This window comes from Chenopodium album, chromosome 3 (genome assembly GCF_948465745.1).
Source record: "Chenopodium album chromosome 3, dcCheAlbu1.1, whole genome shotgun sequence".
In the NCBI taxonomy this organism is placed as follows: Eukaryota; Viridiplantae; Streptophyta; class Magnoliopsida; order Caryophyllales; family Amaranthaceae; genus Chenopodium; species Chenopodium album.
In genome coordinates, this window is record NC_137836.1 from 31,098,070 (window position 1) to 31,116,990 (window position 18,921).

At 39.3% G+C, this 18,921-nt stretch overlaps 1 non-coding gene across 1 annotated transcript; it reads right to left on the reverse strand.

The window, feature by feature from the left end:
- Nucleotides 1-4,852: 4,852 nt before the first annotated feature.
- LOC145626078 (small nucleolar RNA R71) lies at nucleotides 4,853-4,962 on the reverse strand. Its single transcript, XR_014110947.1, has one exon. It is a non-coding gene; the product is annotated as a small nucleolar RNA R71 (small nucleolar RNA).
- Nucleotides 4,963-18,921: the final 13,959 nt, after the last annotated feature.

Genomic DNA, 18,921 nt, shown 5'->3' on the forward strand with positions numbered 1-18,921 from the left:
TAGGATTTTAACACGTAGGAAATTCTAGGAATATCTTTCACAACTAGGACCGAAATAACACTGCGCCAAATTGGAAAATTTTATCGAGCATAGAAAGCTGCTGAGGCATGTAGGAACTAGCATCAACGAAAAAATATTAGCGCAAGTATTTTGACTTTAGCGCCAGACGAAAGCCTCTGTCGCCAGGTTCTGTTTGCTGGCGCCAAGTTCTTCCAATACCGAACCAGAAATATGCGTTCTAATTTTGACTAGTTTTTTAGCACTCTTTGCTCGATCCTACTTCCTGATTGACTTTTTTCTCACTTTTCTGAAACCCATATGTGTTCTACATATGGACATAACCCCCTTGGAATTCATGCTCCATCTACCTGATTGAACGCTCTGAGCAACAAAGGGTACATCCGAGAATGTTGAATTAACCAAACCATGGTAGCGAGTTTTTAACTCGCGGTGTCCCATCCACTCGCGCCAACCCTTTACGGTTAGGCTTCAGCGCGGTGCATCCGGATAATTAACCATGGACCCTCTTTGACTAACCCATATCCCGAACTTTAGAGAACTAGAGCCATGGTTAGGTTGCAAACTCATTGCATCATGTTGTGCCTACTTGACTAATTGTGCATTTTTTGTTGTGCAATCTCTATGTGTCTTTTCCTAACCGTTTGTTTGACTTTCCTTAATGGCTAAAAGACTTTGCTTAATTAATTAATTAATTTTGGTAATTAGAGTCTATTAATTTAATCAGAGTTGACTTAGTACGACTTAAGGCATACCCTGTAGAGTAATAATACCGAAAGCAGTTCCAGATCAACGTTCCAGCACTGGCGCCGAGATTTGGACTACAGCGCCACTCTGTGGAGTGTAGCGCCTGGCGACAGCTCTGTCGTCTTGCGCTACACTACACAGTGCGACCCCATTTCTGTCGTTTTGGCGACAGTTCAGTTTATTGTTTGAGTCATCACTTTGTGTCTAATTGAACAGTTTGCTAATCAATTCGATTATTTTTATTAATAATATACCTTATTAAGTCATTAATTGAGTCTAGGCACTAAGTCCCATGGTCTTACACACGAGTCAAAGCATGTCACCTACACTCACTAGTCTTAGCACACACTTTTTATATGTCACCATGACCATGCCTTAGGTTCATGCATGAGTCGGTTTTTTCCGTCATTTAAGTTGGGGGTACATTCCATTCCCAATTCTTCATATCCCTCCATCTACATCATCTTTCTTCACTTCCTCCATCCATTGCATGTTGAATAAAGTTCGAGTCAAATAATTAACAATGAATATCCCTAATTTCCCTTTCCACAGTACTTGCAGGTCAAGAGAAGGGCGATTAATCAAAGACAACACCTTTGTTTAAGTCTTACTTTTTGATAAACCGATTCGTCAAAAGAGGAAAGCTAAGAAGATAATGGCAACTCAAGAAGAAGTCAACGAACTTAGGAATCAATTAATTACCGTGAATGAAGCATTGAAGGCTTAAACCCTCAAAATTAATGACCCTGTGAAGCAACAACAAATGAACCTTATGCGAGAAAGCTTGAGCAAGCTATCTAGTTACTATAAATTTAAGGGCATTAGTTCACAAGGGGTCTCGCTGGACAAGGAACTTCTTCCGCATAAGTTCAATGACGACGACATCCCAAAATTCAAGGCAACAGATAACCCTTACTTTCATGTAAGAGCTTTTGAAACCATAATGAACATTAAGGGGATTATGTTGCTTGATATTATTTATTGTTATTGCTTGATCACGCCTTTTATGCGTGTTTAAAGGGAATTTGTACTTGTAATCACGCTTAATAAGATAATTAATAATCTTGTTTAGGGTTAATTTGATTATAATTCAAGTGATCGCCAATAATAGATTTATTTGTGCATTAATATTCAACCAACATAGATTAAACAGGTTTAGGGTTAATCATATTGATTGCATGTTAGTCAGAAAGCACACATGAATACAATCCGAATAAAGTAGAGGCCTATTATTAGGGCAGGTTCAATCTCTTTTAGGTTTGATTTGTACCTTCATCCCCGAACTACCAGTCATGGTTCCAGACCTATTGGAGTTAATGATCTCCTGGATCGTTAAGGGGTGTAACCTTCACCTCGTGAAAGGTTTACAAGTTCCTAAAACTTGTTGGCGACTCTTTTGTTCTATCTTCTTTCCCTTTGGACGTCACCGTACTTTAGTGTATGATCACAGTTGGGTTCAAGCTAGGGGTATTGCTTGAAATATTCCCTACAATATTTAAAAGTAACAATTCGGCCAATGAAAGGCCGACACCTGTCACAGGTGTCACGTGGCAAGCCACGTCACCCCTATGAGGGGTAAATGGTTAGAGTATTTATACCCCGCCAAGTGGATCAATGAGAGGGTGACCGTGTCGCTTTAAGAGGTGTCTAAATGGACTTTTCATATGACGACACGTGTCACTCAGATTTGCCCCCTGGGAATGGCAGCCTACAAGGCCCAAATCCCAAGGTGAGCCGCAAAACGACACTATCTTAATTCCTAGGTCATCAAACCCTAGGATAGGGCACGTTTTTCTAGGACCCTATTGATGAGTGTCATTTATGGCACTCATAGGGTAGTCTTTTAGGATGATTTCATCTTCCTTTTTATGCTTTCTTATCTTATTTGTTGTCCTTTTTCCTTTATTTCCTTTCTTTCTTTCTTTCCTTGTGTTTTTCGTGTTTTCTTCGTGTTTTCCTTTTATTTAGTTCTTTTTCCCTTTTATTCCTTTTCGTTGTTTGTTCTTGTAGGTACCTAGGATTTGTCTTTGTAAGGGAATCAAGATGGGCTATATTAACTAAGCAAGGAGGAAATAATCGGCTTGGAGAGGGCTTAAAGAGGGCATGGAGAGGGCATCAAGCCCTGCCAGTCTACCACGGGCGTGGGTACTGAAGGTCGCGGGCTCGGGCTCGTATGCACCATATTGGCGAATTTCGACCAGGAAATCTCCAGAAGCTTACCGCGGGCGCGGGTAGTTTGGAGAGCCCGCTCGTACCAGAGAGACCGCGACCCTCTGATCACCCTTTGGGAGCAAGGGATTCACCGCGCTTTTGCCGCGGGCGCGGGCTAGAAGACCCGCGGGCGCGGCTGTTGCTTTGAAAGCCAGCGGAGTTTTTAATGGGTTCCGTACCAATTTTTCCGCGGGCGCGGGGTTTATTGGAGAGGGCGCGGGAATCCCGTTTTTCTTCTTTGCCTATAAATACACTTGTAATTCCTTTTTGAAGATGAATTTTAGATAATTTTCATTAGCATAATTTTAGAGAGAGAAGTTATAGAGATGTTAGAGAGAAGTTCTTGGTATTTCAACATTGGATCAATTGTGCTGGGATTTCATCATTTTCAATCATTAATGTTAGTAAGATTTTCTTTTTCTAGTTCATATCTTACTTGATTGATTTAGTTTCATCTTTGATTGTTTGTATTTCTTGGATTTGAATTGGATATTGTAGTTGATATTGCTTTCTCTTGATTTTGATTTAGAATGATGATCAATACTAATTCTAGTGATTTTTTCTTGAGTTACACCATGATTACTGAGTAGATTAGTTGCTAGGGAGAAGGGGAAGCATGCTTAATTTATAATTTGTGCTAGTTGATAATCTTTGATTGATTGAATTGTTGCAATTAAATTGGCCGACATAGTTTTGCATGTGATTAATTAGATTAGGAATGATCAACCTATAAGATTAATCTAGATTGCATTGCATTTCTTAATGACATGACCCATCAATTTGAGAATTGCTTTAATTGATTGAGTTTGATTGTGAATTTCCTTGATTAGCCATTCATAGTGACCCCTAGTTTGGCCTCTAGGAGATAGCTCTTGAACTCTCTTGATTGCTACTATTGTTTGTCCTTTGCAATGCTTGAATCAAACGAAGAAATTGTCAATTATCACGATTATTGAATTAGCATGTGGAACCAATATCCCTAGCATTTAACTTATTGAATTACTTGATTAGTCTAATTTTTCTATCATAACACCAACCATTTTCTCACTTCAATCTCCGAAATAGCTTGATTTAGGCTAAAGATAAGACCAACTAACTCCATTGGGGTCGACCCTATACTTACCTGTACTTATTTTAGGTTGGTTTAGGATTTTATAAATAGTGTTTGATTTTGGGATAGGCAATTAACGACTAGTTTATTCCTCTATCAAAATAGCGCCGCTGCCGGGGACTGAAATTGGTGCTTAACTTTAGTTGTTCAGTCTATTTCATTTTAATTGAAAAAAAAATACAAAAAGATTTTGTTTCTTAAGGCTACATTTGTAGCCGTGCTACTAATATTTTCATTGAGTTTTGCATGCATAGAGCTCGTGATCGATCCATTGTGCCTTTTGACCCGGAAATCAAAAGGACTCTTTTAAGGAGAAGAATTGCTAGTCGATCCTTTGAATTTAATTCTTCAAGCGAAGAAGGATTTGAAGAGGAACTAGGCATGGGAGATCAACCAAGAGTTGCTTTGAAAGAATTGCGAATTCCCGGTGCGTACAAGTTTGAGAGTGGAATTGCTCCACCTACAACACCGGCGAATGACTTCGAAATTAGGCCGGCTATGATCGCTTTGATCGAAAGGAGACAATATAGCGGAGCTAAGAATGAGAGTCTGTTGAACCATCTCAAGGAGTTTGAAAAGTATTGCAACACTATCAAAGTGAACGGAGTTTCTCAAGAATTCATCCGGCTAAAGTTGTTTCCATTTTTCTCATAGGCCGAGCCTTGGAGTGGTTGGATAAGGAGGTAAAGCCAAATTCCCTTCGAACATGGGATGAAGTCACTAAGGAATTCTTGTCCCGATTCTACCCACAAAAGAAAACGACGGAGGCGCGCTAGAGCTTTGATTCAAGGGTTAAAGCAAAGACCTAATGAAAGCCTCTACGAAGCATGGGAGAGGTATAAAGAGTACCAAAGGGAATGTCCCCACCACGGAATTCCAACCTATCAAGTCATTCAAATTTTCTATGGTGGCCTAAGTCCTCAAGGCAAATCATGCCTTGATAGGGGTGCCGGAGGTCCCATAATGAATCAGATGGAAGAGGAAGTGGTGGACATTATAGAGGACGTGGTTAAGTACTATAGAGATTGGAAAGATGGTGAGAGGGATTCAACTAGCAAGAGTGGCTCTTCGGTGTACTCTATAGACCATCTAAATGCGATCAATAACTTATCCTCACAAATGACAAACTTGGGGAAAGAAATGACCGCGATCAAGGCCAAGTTGGAAGGCTCCTTTTCTTCTCAAGCTTCGAATTCTCCCTCCCAATTTAAGGGGAGAGGTACCTTTTCTAAATCTCAACCCCCTCCCTCTTCAAATAACATGCCTAGTGGTTGCTTGTTTTGTGATGCATGTAGATCTTATGATCATGACTCTTGTAATTGCCCTCATGCTTCTTCGGAATGTGGTGATGATTTTGAAAATAGTGAGAGTGAGCATGTGAATTATGTGTCAAATAATAATGTGCAAAGGTTTGATAATCAAAGAAGTCAATGGAATAGGAATTACCAAAACCAAGGTAATTTTGACAACTATAACCAAGGTGGTGGTTATAGGAACCAAGGGAACCAAAGTTCTCGTGGAAACTATAACAATCAAGGTTATAATAGTCAAAATCAAAACCAAAATTATGGTAATCAAAACCAAAGTTATGGAAATCATAACCAAGGTAGTGGAAACCATAATCAAGGTTATGGTCAAAATCAAAATAGGGGTAATTGGAACAATCAAGGTAGGGGTAATTTTCAAAATAATTCTCAAAGAGGTCCCCCACCAGGATTTGTTCCAAAGACTCAAGGTGAAAATTCCTATTCACAATCTTCTTCTTCTAGGACCAATTTGGAGGAAATAATTGAAAATCAAACCAAGTTGTTGAACACATATATGGTCGTTAGTGACAAGAAGTTCAATGAAAAGATGACCCACAACAAAATGCTCGAACACAAAATTTCTCAACTTGCTAGTGCTTTGAAAGAACAAGCAAGCCCTTCTTCTTTACCTTCCCAAGGCCTAGATCCCAAGAAACCCGTGAATGCTATTGTTACAAGGAGTGCTAAGGTTCTTGAGGAGAGATTGCCTAGGAGGAGTGATAACAAGGAGGTCCCCAAGGAAGTTTTGGTTGAGAATGAGGGAAGTAGAGCATCTTTAGATGAGGTTGTGGTTGAGACACCAAGAGATGTGAGAGTAGAGAAAGAGATTGTGAAACCCAAGGTCCCTTATCCCCAAAAATTCATGAGACACAAATTGGATGAGCAATATGGGAGATTTATTGATATGTTCAAACAACTTCTGTTGTTAGGTTTTGATGATAGATAACAAATGATGATTATCTAACTAATATGTGTATTGAGATGAGCATGAACAGGCCATGAAGCATGAAGAATGTTGATTACAAATTAGATCATTATTGAAGATTACAAAGTATGAATCGTGCTTGAGTTCCTCAAAGGAACACAAGAAGAAGAGTTCCTTAAGGAAACATAAAGAGAAGAAGAGTTCCTCGGGGGAACACAAAAAGAAGAGTTCCTCAAGGGAACACAAAGAGAAGAAGTCTAAATGTTCAAACGTTCTTTTAGGCTTTATATGCAGATCCTAAGAAGCACTAGAAGTCGGTTCTTTGAGAAAGGAACAAGCAGCAGTTCCTCAATGGAACAAACAAAGTGAAGTTCCTTTGAAGGAACTAGAAGCTTTGGAGTAGAAGCTTCATCAGAGAAACATGAAGACGACAGAAAAATAGGAGTATATTTTTCTAAGAATCATGTAAGTATGTTGGACAAGAGAAATTGTTTGGAACAAGCCTAAGGAACTAAATTGGAGCTTTAGTCTAGAAGGAACTGAGTCTGACAGCTTGGAAGGAACTAGGTGACCAGTCAGTTCCTTATGAGTCAGTTAAAGAAAAATAAGCAACGTTCTTTTAATGAATGAGTTTATATTTAGTTATTTTTCTTTAAAACGATAAAGTTTTTAAATGTGATAAAATTAGTCTTCGAAAAAGATTTTTACTGTTTTTGGAAAAAAAATCTCTGATATTATTTTACAAAAAGATTTTATTTTTGGAAAATAAATATCTTAAATATTATTTTACAAAAATATCTTTTTCATCAAATATGATTTTAACTGCTTACTTTATCTTCTCTCCAAGAAATCAGTTTTTCCTGATTTTACTCCACGTTCAACGTAGTGCATAAGACTTTGACTACCACGTTATCACGTTTCTCTACTGCCCAAGTAATTGGCAGTTACCTAAAAATAAGGGAACTTATTTTTAGTGGAGGATTTAGTGGGAGTAGTGGTCAAGTCTTATGCATGCTATAAAAGGAGAGTTAAGTTTTAGTTTCAATTTGTCTGACTTTAGTGAGTCATTCCAAATTAGCGTATATCTCAAGTGGAAGAGCGGCAGAAATGAATTATATTTTCTCTCCACGTTTTTTAGTCAGTTCCTCTAGGTTCCAAGTTCCTTACATATCTCAAAGTGTCCAACATATTAGTTTTATACATTATATCTTTTATATGTATTTTAGAGTTGTTTAAGGGTTTAAGTGAACTCTTGTAATGGGGAATTAATAAGGGTTTGAGTGAACTCTTGTATTGAGGTGAGAACTTGAGTGAGTTCTTTGTATGTAGAGAAGGCTTTGAGTGAAGCTTGAGAGAAAGAGAAAGAGTAAGGTTTTGAGTGAAGTCTTGAGTGAGAAGAGAGGTCTTTGAGGGAAGATTTCGAGCTGCAACTATTAGAGGGAATAGTTGTTGGGGATATGAGTTCGTTGAGGAACTCGGTAGAGGCTCAAGTTCCTCATAGGTTGTAACAGAGTCGTTGGCCTATTTTAGTGGAATGTTTTGAGTCAAAATCCCTTTGGGTCGAGGTTTTTCTCTTCCTATTTGGCCTAGGAAGTTTTCCTCGTAAAATCTCTCTTGCACTATTTCTCTATTGCGTTAAGTTTCTTTTAATTCCGCAAAAAGTAACTAGCAATCTCCATACTACAATTCACCCCCCCTCTTGTAGTATTTCATCTAAATAACAACTTCACCTTTCTCTACCTTTCACCGATGTGATCAACCAAATGCTTAATTACGCCACATTCCTCAAAGACATTTTGAGCGGAAAGAGGACTTGTGATGTTTTGGAGACAATCAATTTGACTCAAAATTGTAGTGCGATCATCATGAACAAAATGCCACCCAAGTTGAAAGACCCCGGAAACTTTTGCATCCCTTGTGCTATTAACAAGATGCAATTTGATAATGCCTTATGTGACTTAGGAGCTAGTGTAAGCTTAATGCCATATTCGGTTTTTCAAAGACTTGATCTAGGGGAACTCTTACCTTCTAACATTACCTTGCAACTAGCCGATAGGTCAATCAAGTTTCCAAAAGGTAAAGTTGAAGATCTTCCATTAAGGGTTGGGAAGTTTGTGTTCCCGGTGGATTTTGTGGTTTTAGATATGGATAAAGATGCTACCATTCCAATTATTCTAGGTAAACCCTTTCTTGCTACCTCGGGTGCTATGATAGATGTAAAGTGTGCAAAAATTTCCCTTAAGGTAGGAGATGAGGTCAATGAATTCGATTTGAATGAAAGCATGAAATATCCAAGTTCTTCTCTTGAAAATTGCATGATGATTGACTCTCTTGATCATGTTGTGTCTTCCATGCATGAGCACTTGATTACCTCTAACGATGCTGTTGAGAATGTTTTGTTGAACAAAGATAAGCTAGGTGTACCATGAAATGAGGTATCATTGTATGAGGAATTGCTTAATGGAAGCATGGAGGAAGTGGATGAAAAATTGTGCTTGAAGATCTCAAGCCATGAAGCTTTGCAAGCGGCGGAAACAAAAGAAGGTAAAGGTGTGCCTATGGTAGAGCTCAAACCTCTACCGTCACACCTTAGGTATGAATTCTTAGGCCCAAATTCCACTTACCCCGTAATTGTTAGTGCATCCTTGAGCGAGAGCCAAGCTCAATCGTTATGTTGTGTCTTGAGAAAGAACCAAGGTGCTTTGGGCTATACTATCGATGATCTTAAAGGTATAAGCCCCGCTTTGTGTACGCACCACATAACGCTTGAGGAAGGCACCCATCCTTCTATTGAACGACAAAGAAAGCTACACCCTAAAATGGGAGAGGTGGTAAAAAAGAGATTACCAAGCTCTTGGATGCGGGAATCATATTCCCCATCTCAAGCTCTAGGTGGGTTTCTTCCCGTTCATGTCGTTCCTAAAAAGGGGGGTATGACCGTAGTCAAGAATGAGAGTGGTGAGCTCATTCCAACTAGGACGGTCACCGCTTGGAGGATGTGTATAGACTATAGATGTCTAAATACATCCACCAAGAAGGATCACTTTCCCCCTTCCATTCATTGATCAAGTGTTAGAGAGACTAACAAGGCACAAGTTCTATTGCTTCCTTGATGGCTATTCGGGATTTTTCCAAATTCCAATCCACCCCAAAGATCAAGAGAAGACAACATTTACATGCCCCTATGGGACCTTTGTCTATATGAGAATGCCCTTTGGCCATTGTAATTCCCCCGCAACTTTTCGAAGGTGCATGATGAGCATTTTTGGAGACATGTTTGAGGAAGAAATGGAGGTATTTATGGATGATTTCTCCGTAAGTGGGGTTTCATTTGAAGGGTGCCTAGTTAATCTTGAGAAATGTTTGGCTCAGTGTTTTGGGGAATAAATTTCAAGCGTTAACTCCTAGCTTGAACCTCATTGTGATCATACACTTAAGTACGGTGGCGTCCAAAATGGAAGAAGATAGAGCAAAAGAGTCGCCAACAAGTTTTAGGAACTTGTAAACCGTTCACAAGGTGAAGGTTACACCCCTTAACGATCCGAGAGATCGTCAACTCCATAAGGTCTTGAACCAAATAAGGGTTCAGGGATAATGGTACAAATCCAACCTAAAAGAGATTGAACCTGCCCTAATAATAGGCCTCTACTTTATTCTGATCGTATTCATGTGCGCTTTTCGATTAACATACAATCAATAGGATTAACCTTAAACCTGTTTATCTATGTTGGTTGAATTTAATGCACAATTAAATCATTATTGGCGATCACTTGAATTATAATCATAATAACCCTAAACAAGATTATTAATTTTTTTATATAAGCGTGATTACAAGTACCAATTCCCTTTAAACATGCATAAAAGGCGTGATCAAGCAATAACAATAAAATAATCAAGCAACATAATAATAAAATAATAAATTATAATAATAATCATGAAATAATATTTATAATCATCATAATAATAATCATCATCATAAAAATAAATTATAATTAAAATAATCATAATAACAATTGTATTAATCATAATAATAATAATTATAGCAATAATAAAATTATAATCATAATCAAAACAATTATAAAAATAATCAAAAATCATGTTAAAGCATAATAAAAATAGCAAGATCCTAGGCATGATACTAACAAGATTAATAACAAACCCAAGCATGTCACTAAGCAATAAAAATCAAAGTTTTAACCCTAACATGATACTAACAATCATAAATATTAGGAAGAACATAAAAGGCATCATATTAATCATACGTGATATTAAAATTACCCTAGACATGGTACTAGGAATATCATAATAACAAATTAAACATGATTTCTACATCATAACATCAATTAAAACCATTAAAGCACTTACTTTGATGCCTCGTACCTCTTTCTAATAACAAAATACACGCGTTAGTAACTTCAAGAAAAATAATAAACAAAGAATTAAATTAAATAATTGAAAGAGAGATTTAGGACCAAACCCTCAGAAATTAAACCTTTCACGTCTAGGGCGAAGGCAACTTCGAATATGGCTAGGTGTATCTAGATCTAATGAATGCGGAATTTTGTATGTAAAAGCTAGTTTAGAAAAAAAGAAAGAAAAAGAAAGATGGTGAATGACTAAAGAGAATGAGATAATTGAAAACTGGTTGTAGGTGAATTAAAACGGAGTTTTTATGACGTTATTTATAGAGAAAATCAGCCAAAAAGATAAAATTAACAAAACAGAGTCCTGGCGCACAGAAAAACGAACATGCGCAAACGCTGTCTGTTGGCGCCAGGCGCCTACACTAGCGCCAGGCGCCAAGGTTGGCGCCAGGCGCCAAGCGTAGCGCCAGGCCCTACAGCTGGCGTTTGGCGCTAATTTAAGAAATTCACGCGTTTTCTAAAATCAGATAAAAATTACCGTACAAGTGGATAAAATCGTATTTTCCTCAAAAATGCTTTTTGATTTTAATTAGAACTCTGAAAAGTCAACAAAAGTCAATTTATCAATGCTAATTGAATTAGGAATGAAAAGAAACTTCTAGAAGACTAAAACCATTCCTAATTGCATTAGGAATGATAAATCATATTAGGCCCTCCCCTAAATCATTGGGCCGCATATAAGGCTCAAACCGGGCCTAGTTTAGTAAATTGGCCATAACTTCCTCAATATTGATCAGAATTGGGCTTATAATATATCGTTGGAAAGCTCTTGTCAAGCCCCATCCAACTACACTACTATTGGACCCATATCATGGACTAACCAAACTGGATTGACTGTTTTCTTAAAATAAGTTTTCAAAATAGAGAGAAGAGAAAAGAAATTAAAACTATCCGCAACACTAAACTTTCCACACTTTCGCTTCATTCGATTATGATTCGACGTGAAAGGTACTCATCACTGGGTTTGGTTTTGGGGAGACACGAATGGGTGTCTACAGGTGTGTAAAGGTTAATCTTGTCTTGAATTGGGAGAAATGTCATTTCATGGTGGAGGAAGGGATAGTGCTTGGGCATAAGATCTCTCATAAAGGAATAGAGGTGGATAAGGCCAAAATTGAGGTTATTGAGAAGCTTCCACCTTCGGTGAATGTCAAGGGAGTGAGATCATTTTTGGGTCATGCGGGTTTCTATAGAAGATTCATCAAGGATTTCTCACTCATAGCCAAGCCCCTTAATGTTCTTCTTCAAAAAGATGTTGAGTTCGTTTTTGATGATAAATGCTTGGAAGCATTTAATATATTGAAGAAGGCCCTAATCTCTACCCCCATTGTTCAAGCCCCAAGATGGGATTTACCCTTTGAATTGATGTGTTATGCTAGTGATTGGGCAATTGGAGGTGTTTTGGGACATCGTGTGGACAAGAAGCTTTATGTGATTTACTATATGTCCAAGACACTAAATGGGGCCCAAAAGAATTACACAACAACGGAAAAAGAATTCTTGGCCATTGTTCACTCTTTCGAGAAATTCCGGTGTTATTTGTTGGGTTCCAATACCATTGTCTTCACGGATCATGCGGCTCTCAAGTATCTCTTTGCCAAGAAAGAGTCCAAGCCAAGGTTGATTCATTGCGTGCTTGAATTACAAACTTTTGAAATAGAGATTAGGGATAAGAAGGGTGCGGAAAATGTTGTGGCAGACCATCTTTCTCGCATTGAGGGTGATCAAATTCATGATGATGGTCAACCAATTGAAGATAGAATGCTTGACGATGTCTTGTATGCCATTAAGGTTAAGGATCTCCCATGGTATGCCGACTTGGTGAACTTTCTAGCATGTGGTGAGTTTCCACCTTCTTTCTCCAAGAACCAAAAGAAGAAGCTCAAGAGGGAGGCAAGACATTACTTGTGGGATGAACCAATCTTGTATAAACGAGGGGTGGATGGCTTGCTTTGGCGTTGTGTCCCGAATGAAGAGGTGCCAAGTGTTCTAAAGATGTGCCATTCGGATCCAAGTGGCGGACATATGGGCGTTTCAAAAACCGCCACTAAGGTTCTTCAATGTGGTTTGTGGTGGCCGCATCTCTTCAAAGATTCATGGGGCTTTGTAAACTCATGCGACCGATGTCAAAGGGTTGGGAATATCTCCAAGAGGATTGAGATGCCTCAACAGCCTATTCTTGAGTTAGAGGTGTTCGATGTTTGGGGGATTGACTTCATGGGACCATTCCCATCTTCTTATGGTAATCAATTCATACTTGTAGTTGTGGACTATGTTTCTAAATGGGTTCAGGCCATTGCCTCCCCTACTAATGACCTCAAAGTAGTGTTGAAGTTGTTCAACAAAATCATCTTCCCAAGGTTAGGCGTGCCTAAGGCTGTGATAAGCGATAACGGATCTCATTTTGTTCACAACGCCTTCCAAAAGATGTTAAGGAAACATGGAGTGCATCAACGGTTAGGCCTCCCATATCATCCTCAATCGAGTGGCCAAGTCGAGGTCTCCAATCGTCAAATAAAGCTCATTCTTGAGAAGACGGTTGCAAGGAATAGAAAGGTTTGGTCGGACAGGTTAGATGATGCTCTTTGGGCTTATAGGACGGCTTTCAAGACGCCTATTGGTACCACTCCATATCGCCTTGTCTATGGCACGTCTTGCCATCTCCCGGTGGAGCTTGAACACCGTGCTTTATGGGCAATCAAAAAGATAAACTTTGATTTAGAAAGTAAGGGGGAGAAAAGGTGGTTGGATCTTCATGAGCTAGTGTAGCTTAGACTTGATGCTTATGATTGTGCTACCACCTACAAAGCTCGTTTCAAAAAATCTCATGATAAGCTTATTGAGAAAAAGGAGTTTTGTGTGGGTGATAAAGTCCTCCTCTACCACTCGAGAATGAAGTTATTTCTCAGAAAGCTCATGTAAAAATGGAGTGGTCCTTTCTTGGTGAAAGATTTTTTTGCTAATGGCACCGTGGAGATTTCTTCTTTGGAATCCTCATCTTCTTTCAAGGTTAACGGTCATCGGCTTAAGAAATATTTTGATGGAGTGTTTGTTGGTCTTATTCATAAAATGATTCTTTTCAAACCACCTTGAGTGGGGTGGTAAACGTCGAGCTAACGACGTTAAACAAAAGCGCTTACGGGAGGTAACCCAGATTCTCATCTTTACTCTCTTTTCCTTCCTTTCTTTTATTTTTGGTTTTTTGTTGATTTTTTCTCTTACCCTTCCTTGTGTTTTTGTTTTGTTTTGTAGGGTGCCTTCATTCATAATATATGGACTAAATGTGTTTGTTGAGGGTGATAAGAGGTTTTAGAGTGCAGGGGAGAGGGCACCCCGCGGGCTTGGAGGGGCCTCAGGCTCTCCGCGGGCGCGGGTTCCTTAGAGAGAGCGCGGGGGAAATTCAGAGAGGGCGCGACTCATTTTCTAAAATTTGGATCAGGAACTCTCCGCGGTCTCTCCGCGGGGGCGGCAATTTTGGAGCAGGCGCAGGAGAATTAAAGAGGGCGCGGCCCCTGGTCATGTATGAAATTTTCGGATTTTCCAAAAACTCTCCGCGGTTGCCCAGCGGTCTCATCGCGGGCGCGGCAATATTGGAGCGGGCGCGGCTTTGTCGAGAGAGGGCGCGAGGATTTGGGTTTTTAGTAGACCCGGTTCCTCTCTCTTTCTCTCTCCTCTCTTATTTTCCCTTTCACTGTACTCTTAATTTTCCCCATTCTCTCTCTTCCTCCTCTCAAACCCTGCCTAACCACCAAATTATCTCTTTTAATAAATTTTACTCGAATTCACCCTTGTTTTCTCTTAAATTTCCATCCAAACTTCCCTCATACTCCATTTTCATCAAGTTTGCTCTTCTTTCTCGTGGTTTTCTTCGCGAATTTCGAGTCTACTCGGTTTTGTGCTTGATTTGAGTCTTCAATCTTGGTATTCTTCTCACCTTTGTTTTATTTTTGTCAATTTCAATTGATTTTTATGCATTGGTTGTGAGTGGCCTTGATTAAGCTTGAGTATGATGTTTTTGGTTGTTTGTTTGGTGGTTTTGGAATTATTTTGGATGTTTTTGTGCTTCTTTTTGTGATAGATTGTTAATATTGTTGGTTGTTGTTGGATTTTTGGTTGTTTGTTGCTTGTAACAGGTACTTTGTAGTTTGTGGTGGTTTTGGGTGGTCTTGTGAACGGAGGTTTGTTCACGTTGGTGGTAGTGTTGAATTTTGGTGTTTTTTGTGATTCATTGTGTTGGTTGAACTTGAAACTATGGATTTGTTGAGGAGAGTTAAGAGTAGCAAGAGAAGTTCAGACCAATCCCCCGGCCAATCCTCTCATGGCCAACCTTCAAATACCAAACCCCCTCAAAACCAAACTACTCAAGATAATGCCCCACCTCCTCCTTTACCAGCTCTCAAATTTCATAACCGGGCTAAACACACCCCAATCTATAATAAAATGAAATCCCGGAAATTTAGACTGTCCCGCAACTTTTTTTCCGAGTTTATGGAAAAATTGGGTGTTGATGCCGATCTTAACATTTTGCTCCATAATCTTGGTTTGGATGAGTTTGTAAAGTCATTCCCCCGAACTTATTTGGAACCGTGCATTGAATTTTTCTCCACCTTTGAGTTTAATATGACGGGGGATACCGACTATATCATCTCTTTTAAACTTTTCAATTCCAAGCATACCATGAACCTTGCGGAATTCAATAAAGCCCTTGGTTTCAACCCAAATACCGACATCTTTGAGCCCTTGGTTGCCTTCACAAGACCGAATACAATGAGATTTCTTGGTGGAGATCCATATCTAGGAAGAAGTCGTTTGACTCTAAGGAATCGCTTGCTAGCGAGATTATTCACCCGGCTCTTCGTATTCTCCATCAGATTCTTGGGTATACAGTGTTTAGTAAGCAAGATCTTGGTGCTTTGGATGGCTACAAGGCCGGATTTGGGGCCAAGGTTGAATTTTGGGTATCTTTTCATGAATTGTTGTAAATTGATCACCAATGGGAAGAAGACGGGTGAGATTCATTGTGGTTGTATGATTACTAGATTGGTGCATTATTTCAAGCAAGAGCGTTTCTTGAGGTCTTGCACACCGATTGGAAAGAGTGAAGACATGTATTTGGATATGAAGTAACTTAACACCTTGCGCTTCATTTCTAAGACTAAAGGAAACGGTGAGTACTCTTGGCTAGTGCGTAATGTGCACCATTGTTTGCTCCCAAACCCGGCTGCCACTTCAATCACTCGAGAGGCTAGGATTGTTTGGAGGATTTGCAAGGATAATGGGAGGGTTGAGAATGTTATGGAGGAGGATGCTGGTGATGAGGACGATGATGATGACGATGGTCATGATGGTGAAGGTGAAGAAGGAGAAGGTGGTGAAGAAGAAGAAGATGAAGAAGAGCAACAACAACAACAATGGCAATTTCAGCATGAACAACAACAACAATCGCAGCAAAGAGGAAGAAGAAGACAACAACATCACCAACAAGACAACCAAGGAGATGCATATCTCCGTGAGATGGAGGCTATGCGTGAGCATATGGAGAGCATGCAATTGAGCATGCAAGGTATGTATTCAAACAATCAAACTTTGTCTTTTCAAACTAGCGCCCTATATGACGCTAGTGTGCGTAGGGGGGAGGTCACTCCTCCGGTGAACTACCCTTATGTGCCGCCCCAACAAGGGCCGGTGCCATCTTGGGGTGGTGACAACCTCCCCACGTACCCATATTGGCCCGGGGTTGCGAACCCCGATGAGCCAAGGCGTGACTTCCCAGATGAGTCCGGTCATTATGACTACCGGGTCTCGGGGGGAAGTGATTATTGGGGTGACCCCGACTACTACTATGTTCACCCCACTCACCCCGAGCTCTGTATGCAACCGGAGCCTTTTGACCAATTATCCACATCTCAACTTTACCTTTTTAAGGGTCTCTATGGGTTCCCTCCCGGTTATACCGGAGGTTGGGATGTGGATGATGGTGGTGCCGGCCCTAGTGGCCAATAGTTTCCCCCTTGGTTGTTTGATTCCCTTTTTGTTTCCTCCCTTTTAGCTTTGCATGTTTTTAAGCATCGAGGTCGATGCCCTTATTTTGTACGGGGGGAATCAAATAGGATGCTTTAGGGTAGGTTTTTGGGGATGCACCTTGGACTCTTGGGGATGTGTTTGAAAGGGCTATGATGGATTTCTCTTGCTTCGCTCTTGGTAGTCTCGTTGGTATGTTGTTTATCTTGTTGTCTTGGTTTTTGATGATGATGTTTTGTGGTCCCTTCTATTGATGATGATGATGATGGTTTCTCTAGTTCTTTGTACATAGTTTTCGGGTAAGTTTACTTTTGTTTGCTTTTTTTTGGAAGTTACTAACTGTTTCATTTTGTATATATTCCTTTTCTTTTCTTTTTCTCACCTTGCTCATAGCCACTGCTTTGGTCTTCGAAGCTTCTTAGAGGATGTCGTTCTTGCTCCTTTATTATTGCAGCATAGCTTGGACGCTTGGTGAGGCCTTTCTTGTTTTATCTCTTTACTTTTCTTCCTTTACTTTTCTTGGTTGCTTAGATTAGGATTAGTTTTAGGAGAGTTGAACGGTTCGAGGATGTATGATTATAACAACTAGTGTGTTTGGGGTCTTTGGCGATGTGGCCATTTGACCGCTTATTTGTCGATTGGGAAATACGTGTTATGATTGCATCTTTGTCCTTTTCTTTGTTCTCCTACTTTTCCTTTATCTTGGTTTTCCATATTTTATTTTCTTTTCTTTTCTCACCTTTTTGTTCTTAGTTTTGTACATAGATTTTTGAGGCTTTATTTTTCACTCTTTCATTCTTTTTTGACTTGGATATGTAAACAATGGACTCTTTCTTTTGGATAATAACCTTACTAGGTGGTCATGGTATGCACGGTTTGAGAATACGTTTGGTTGATTGTAGGATAAAGCATGCTAGGGTAGTTGTCTAGAACTAGGGGGATCATGAAGCCGGATTCTACTTGTTTGTGGCATGTTGGTAGTTGCTCCCTATCTTCGATTTGACAACCTTAGTGAGTTTTTTCTACAACCATGTGAGATTCATACTTTTTCAAGCTTTCATCATATTCTTGTATGAGCGGCATGGATCCTTGACTTTCGCAAACTTAATCTTGAATCTTAACGTATGATTACTAAGACCGAGACCGAACCACCTAGGGAGGACAAAGGCATCTTTTCGGGGAGGTATTTTTCCTTTTTTTAGGATAGTTTCCTTATTGTTACTTTTGAGTTTAGGGATACATTTGCCTACTTGCTAGCCCTTTGAACTTTTTTCCCTTCTTTTCAAGCCACATATTTAGAATTCTTGAGCATTTTGTTTCATTTTCATTTTTTTTTCTTGGTTTTTGTGAAGCAATGGTCAATGTTGGAAGATTGTTGTGTATAAGTTTGGATTTTGGTTCAAATTGGTGAACAAGGTTGAGTTGTTTATATTCGAAAAATAATGGCAAATGACTAAGTAAAAGCCATCACAAATAAAAAGGCAAGGACTAATGCTTTGATAAAGTAAGAGAAAATTCATGCAATAAAAAAAAAAAAAAAAAAAAAAAAACAGAAAAAAAAAACCATAAAAATTCAAGTGTCTTTCTCACTTTTATGCATTGAGGACAATGCTCCTTTTAGCTTGGGGGAAAAGCGTTTGCGCTTTTTGTTCTTATGTTTATAGATTGTTGCTTTGAATAAGCTTGGGGGTGTTAATATGTTTGTGTTTGGTGATTACTCGATTTTGGTGTTAAGATTTGGCCAATCTTTGCTTCCCAATTTAGGTTAACCACCAAATTTTAAATTTCGCCTACCTTAACCCTTTTTGCCTTACTTTACAACCTTTGGGAAGACCTTTTGACCTAGGGGTTGAGTCATTCATCGGTGGAGGGAATTATGGGTTATAGCCTAAGGAAAGGGGATGCGAAGTCAAGATGTAGAGTAAGCCAAAAATTCGATCTTTTTCCGGTTCCTTCGTGGAATCTATGAGACGCTCACTAAGGGGAGATATGAGATTAGTAGGGGGAACGCGGTAAGATAGTTTGGGATGAAAGTGGAGTGTGACAACTAGTTCCTATGCTTAGCATATTTATGTTTCAATCAACCTTAGGTATCTTATAACGTGAATACCATTACTTACTTTAGAAAGGTTTTATTCATTTGAACTATAGTAACTT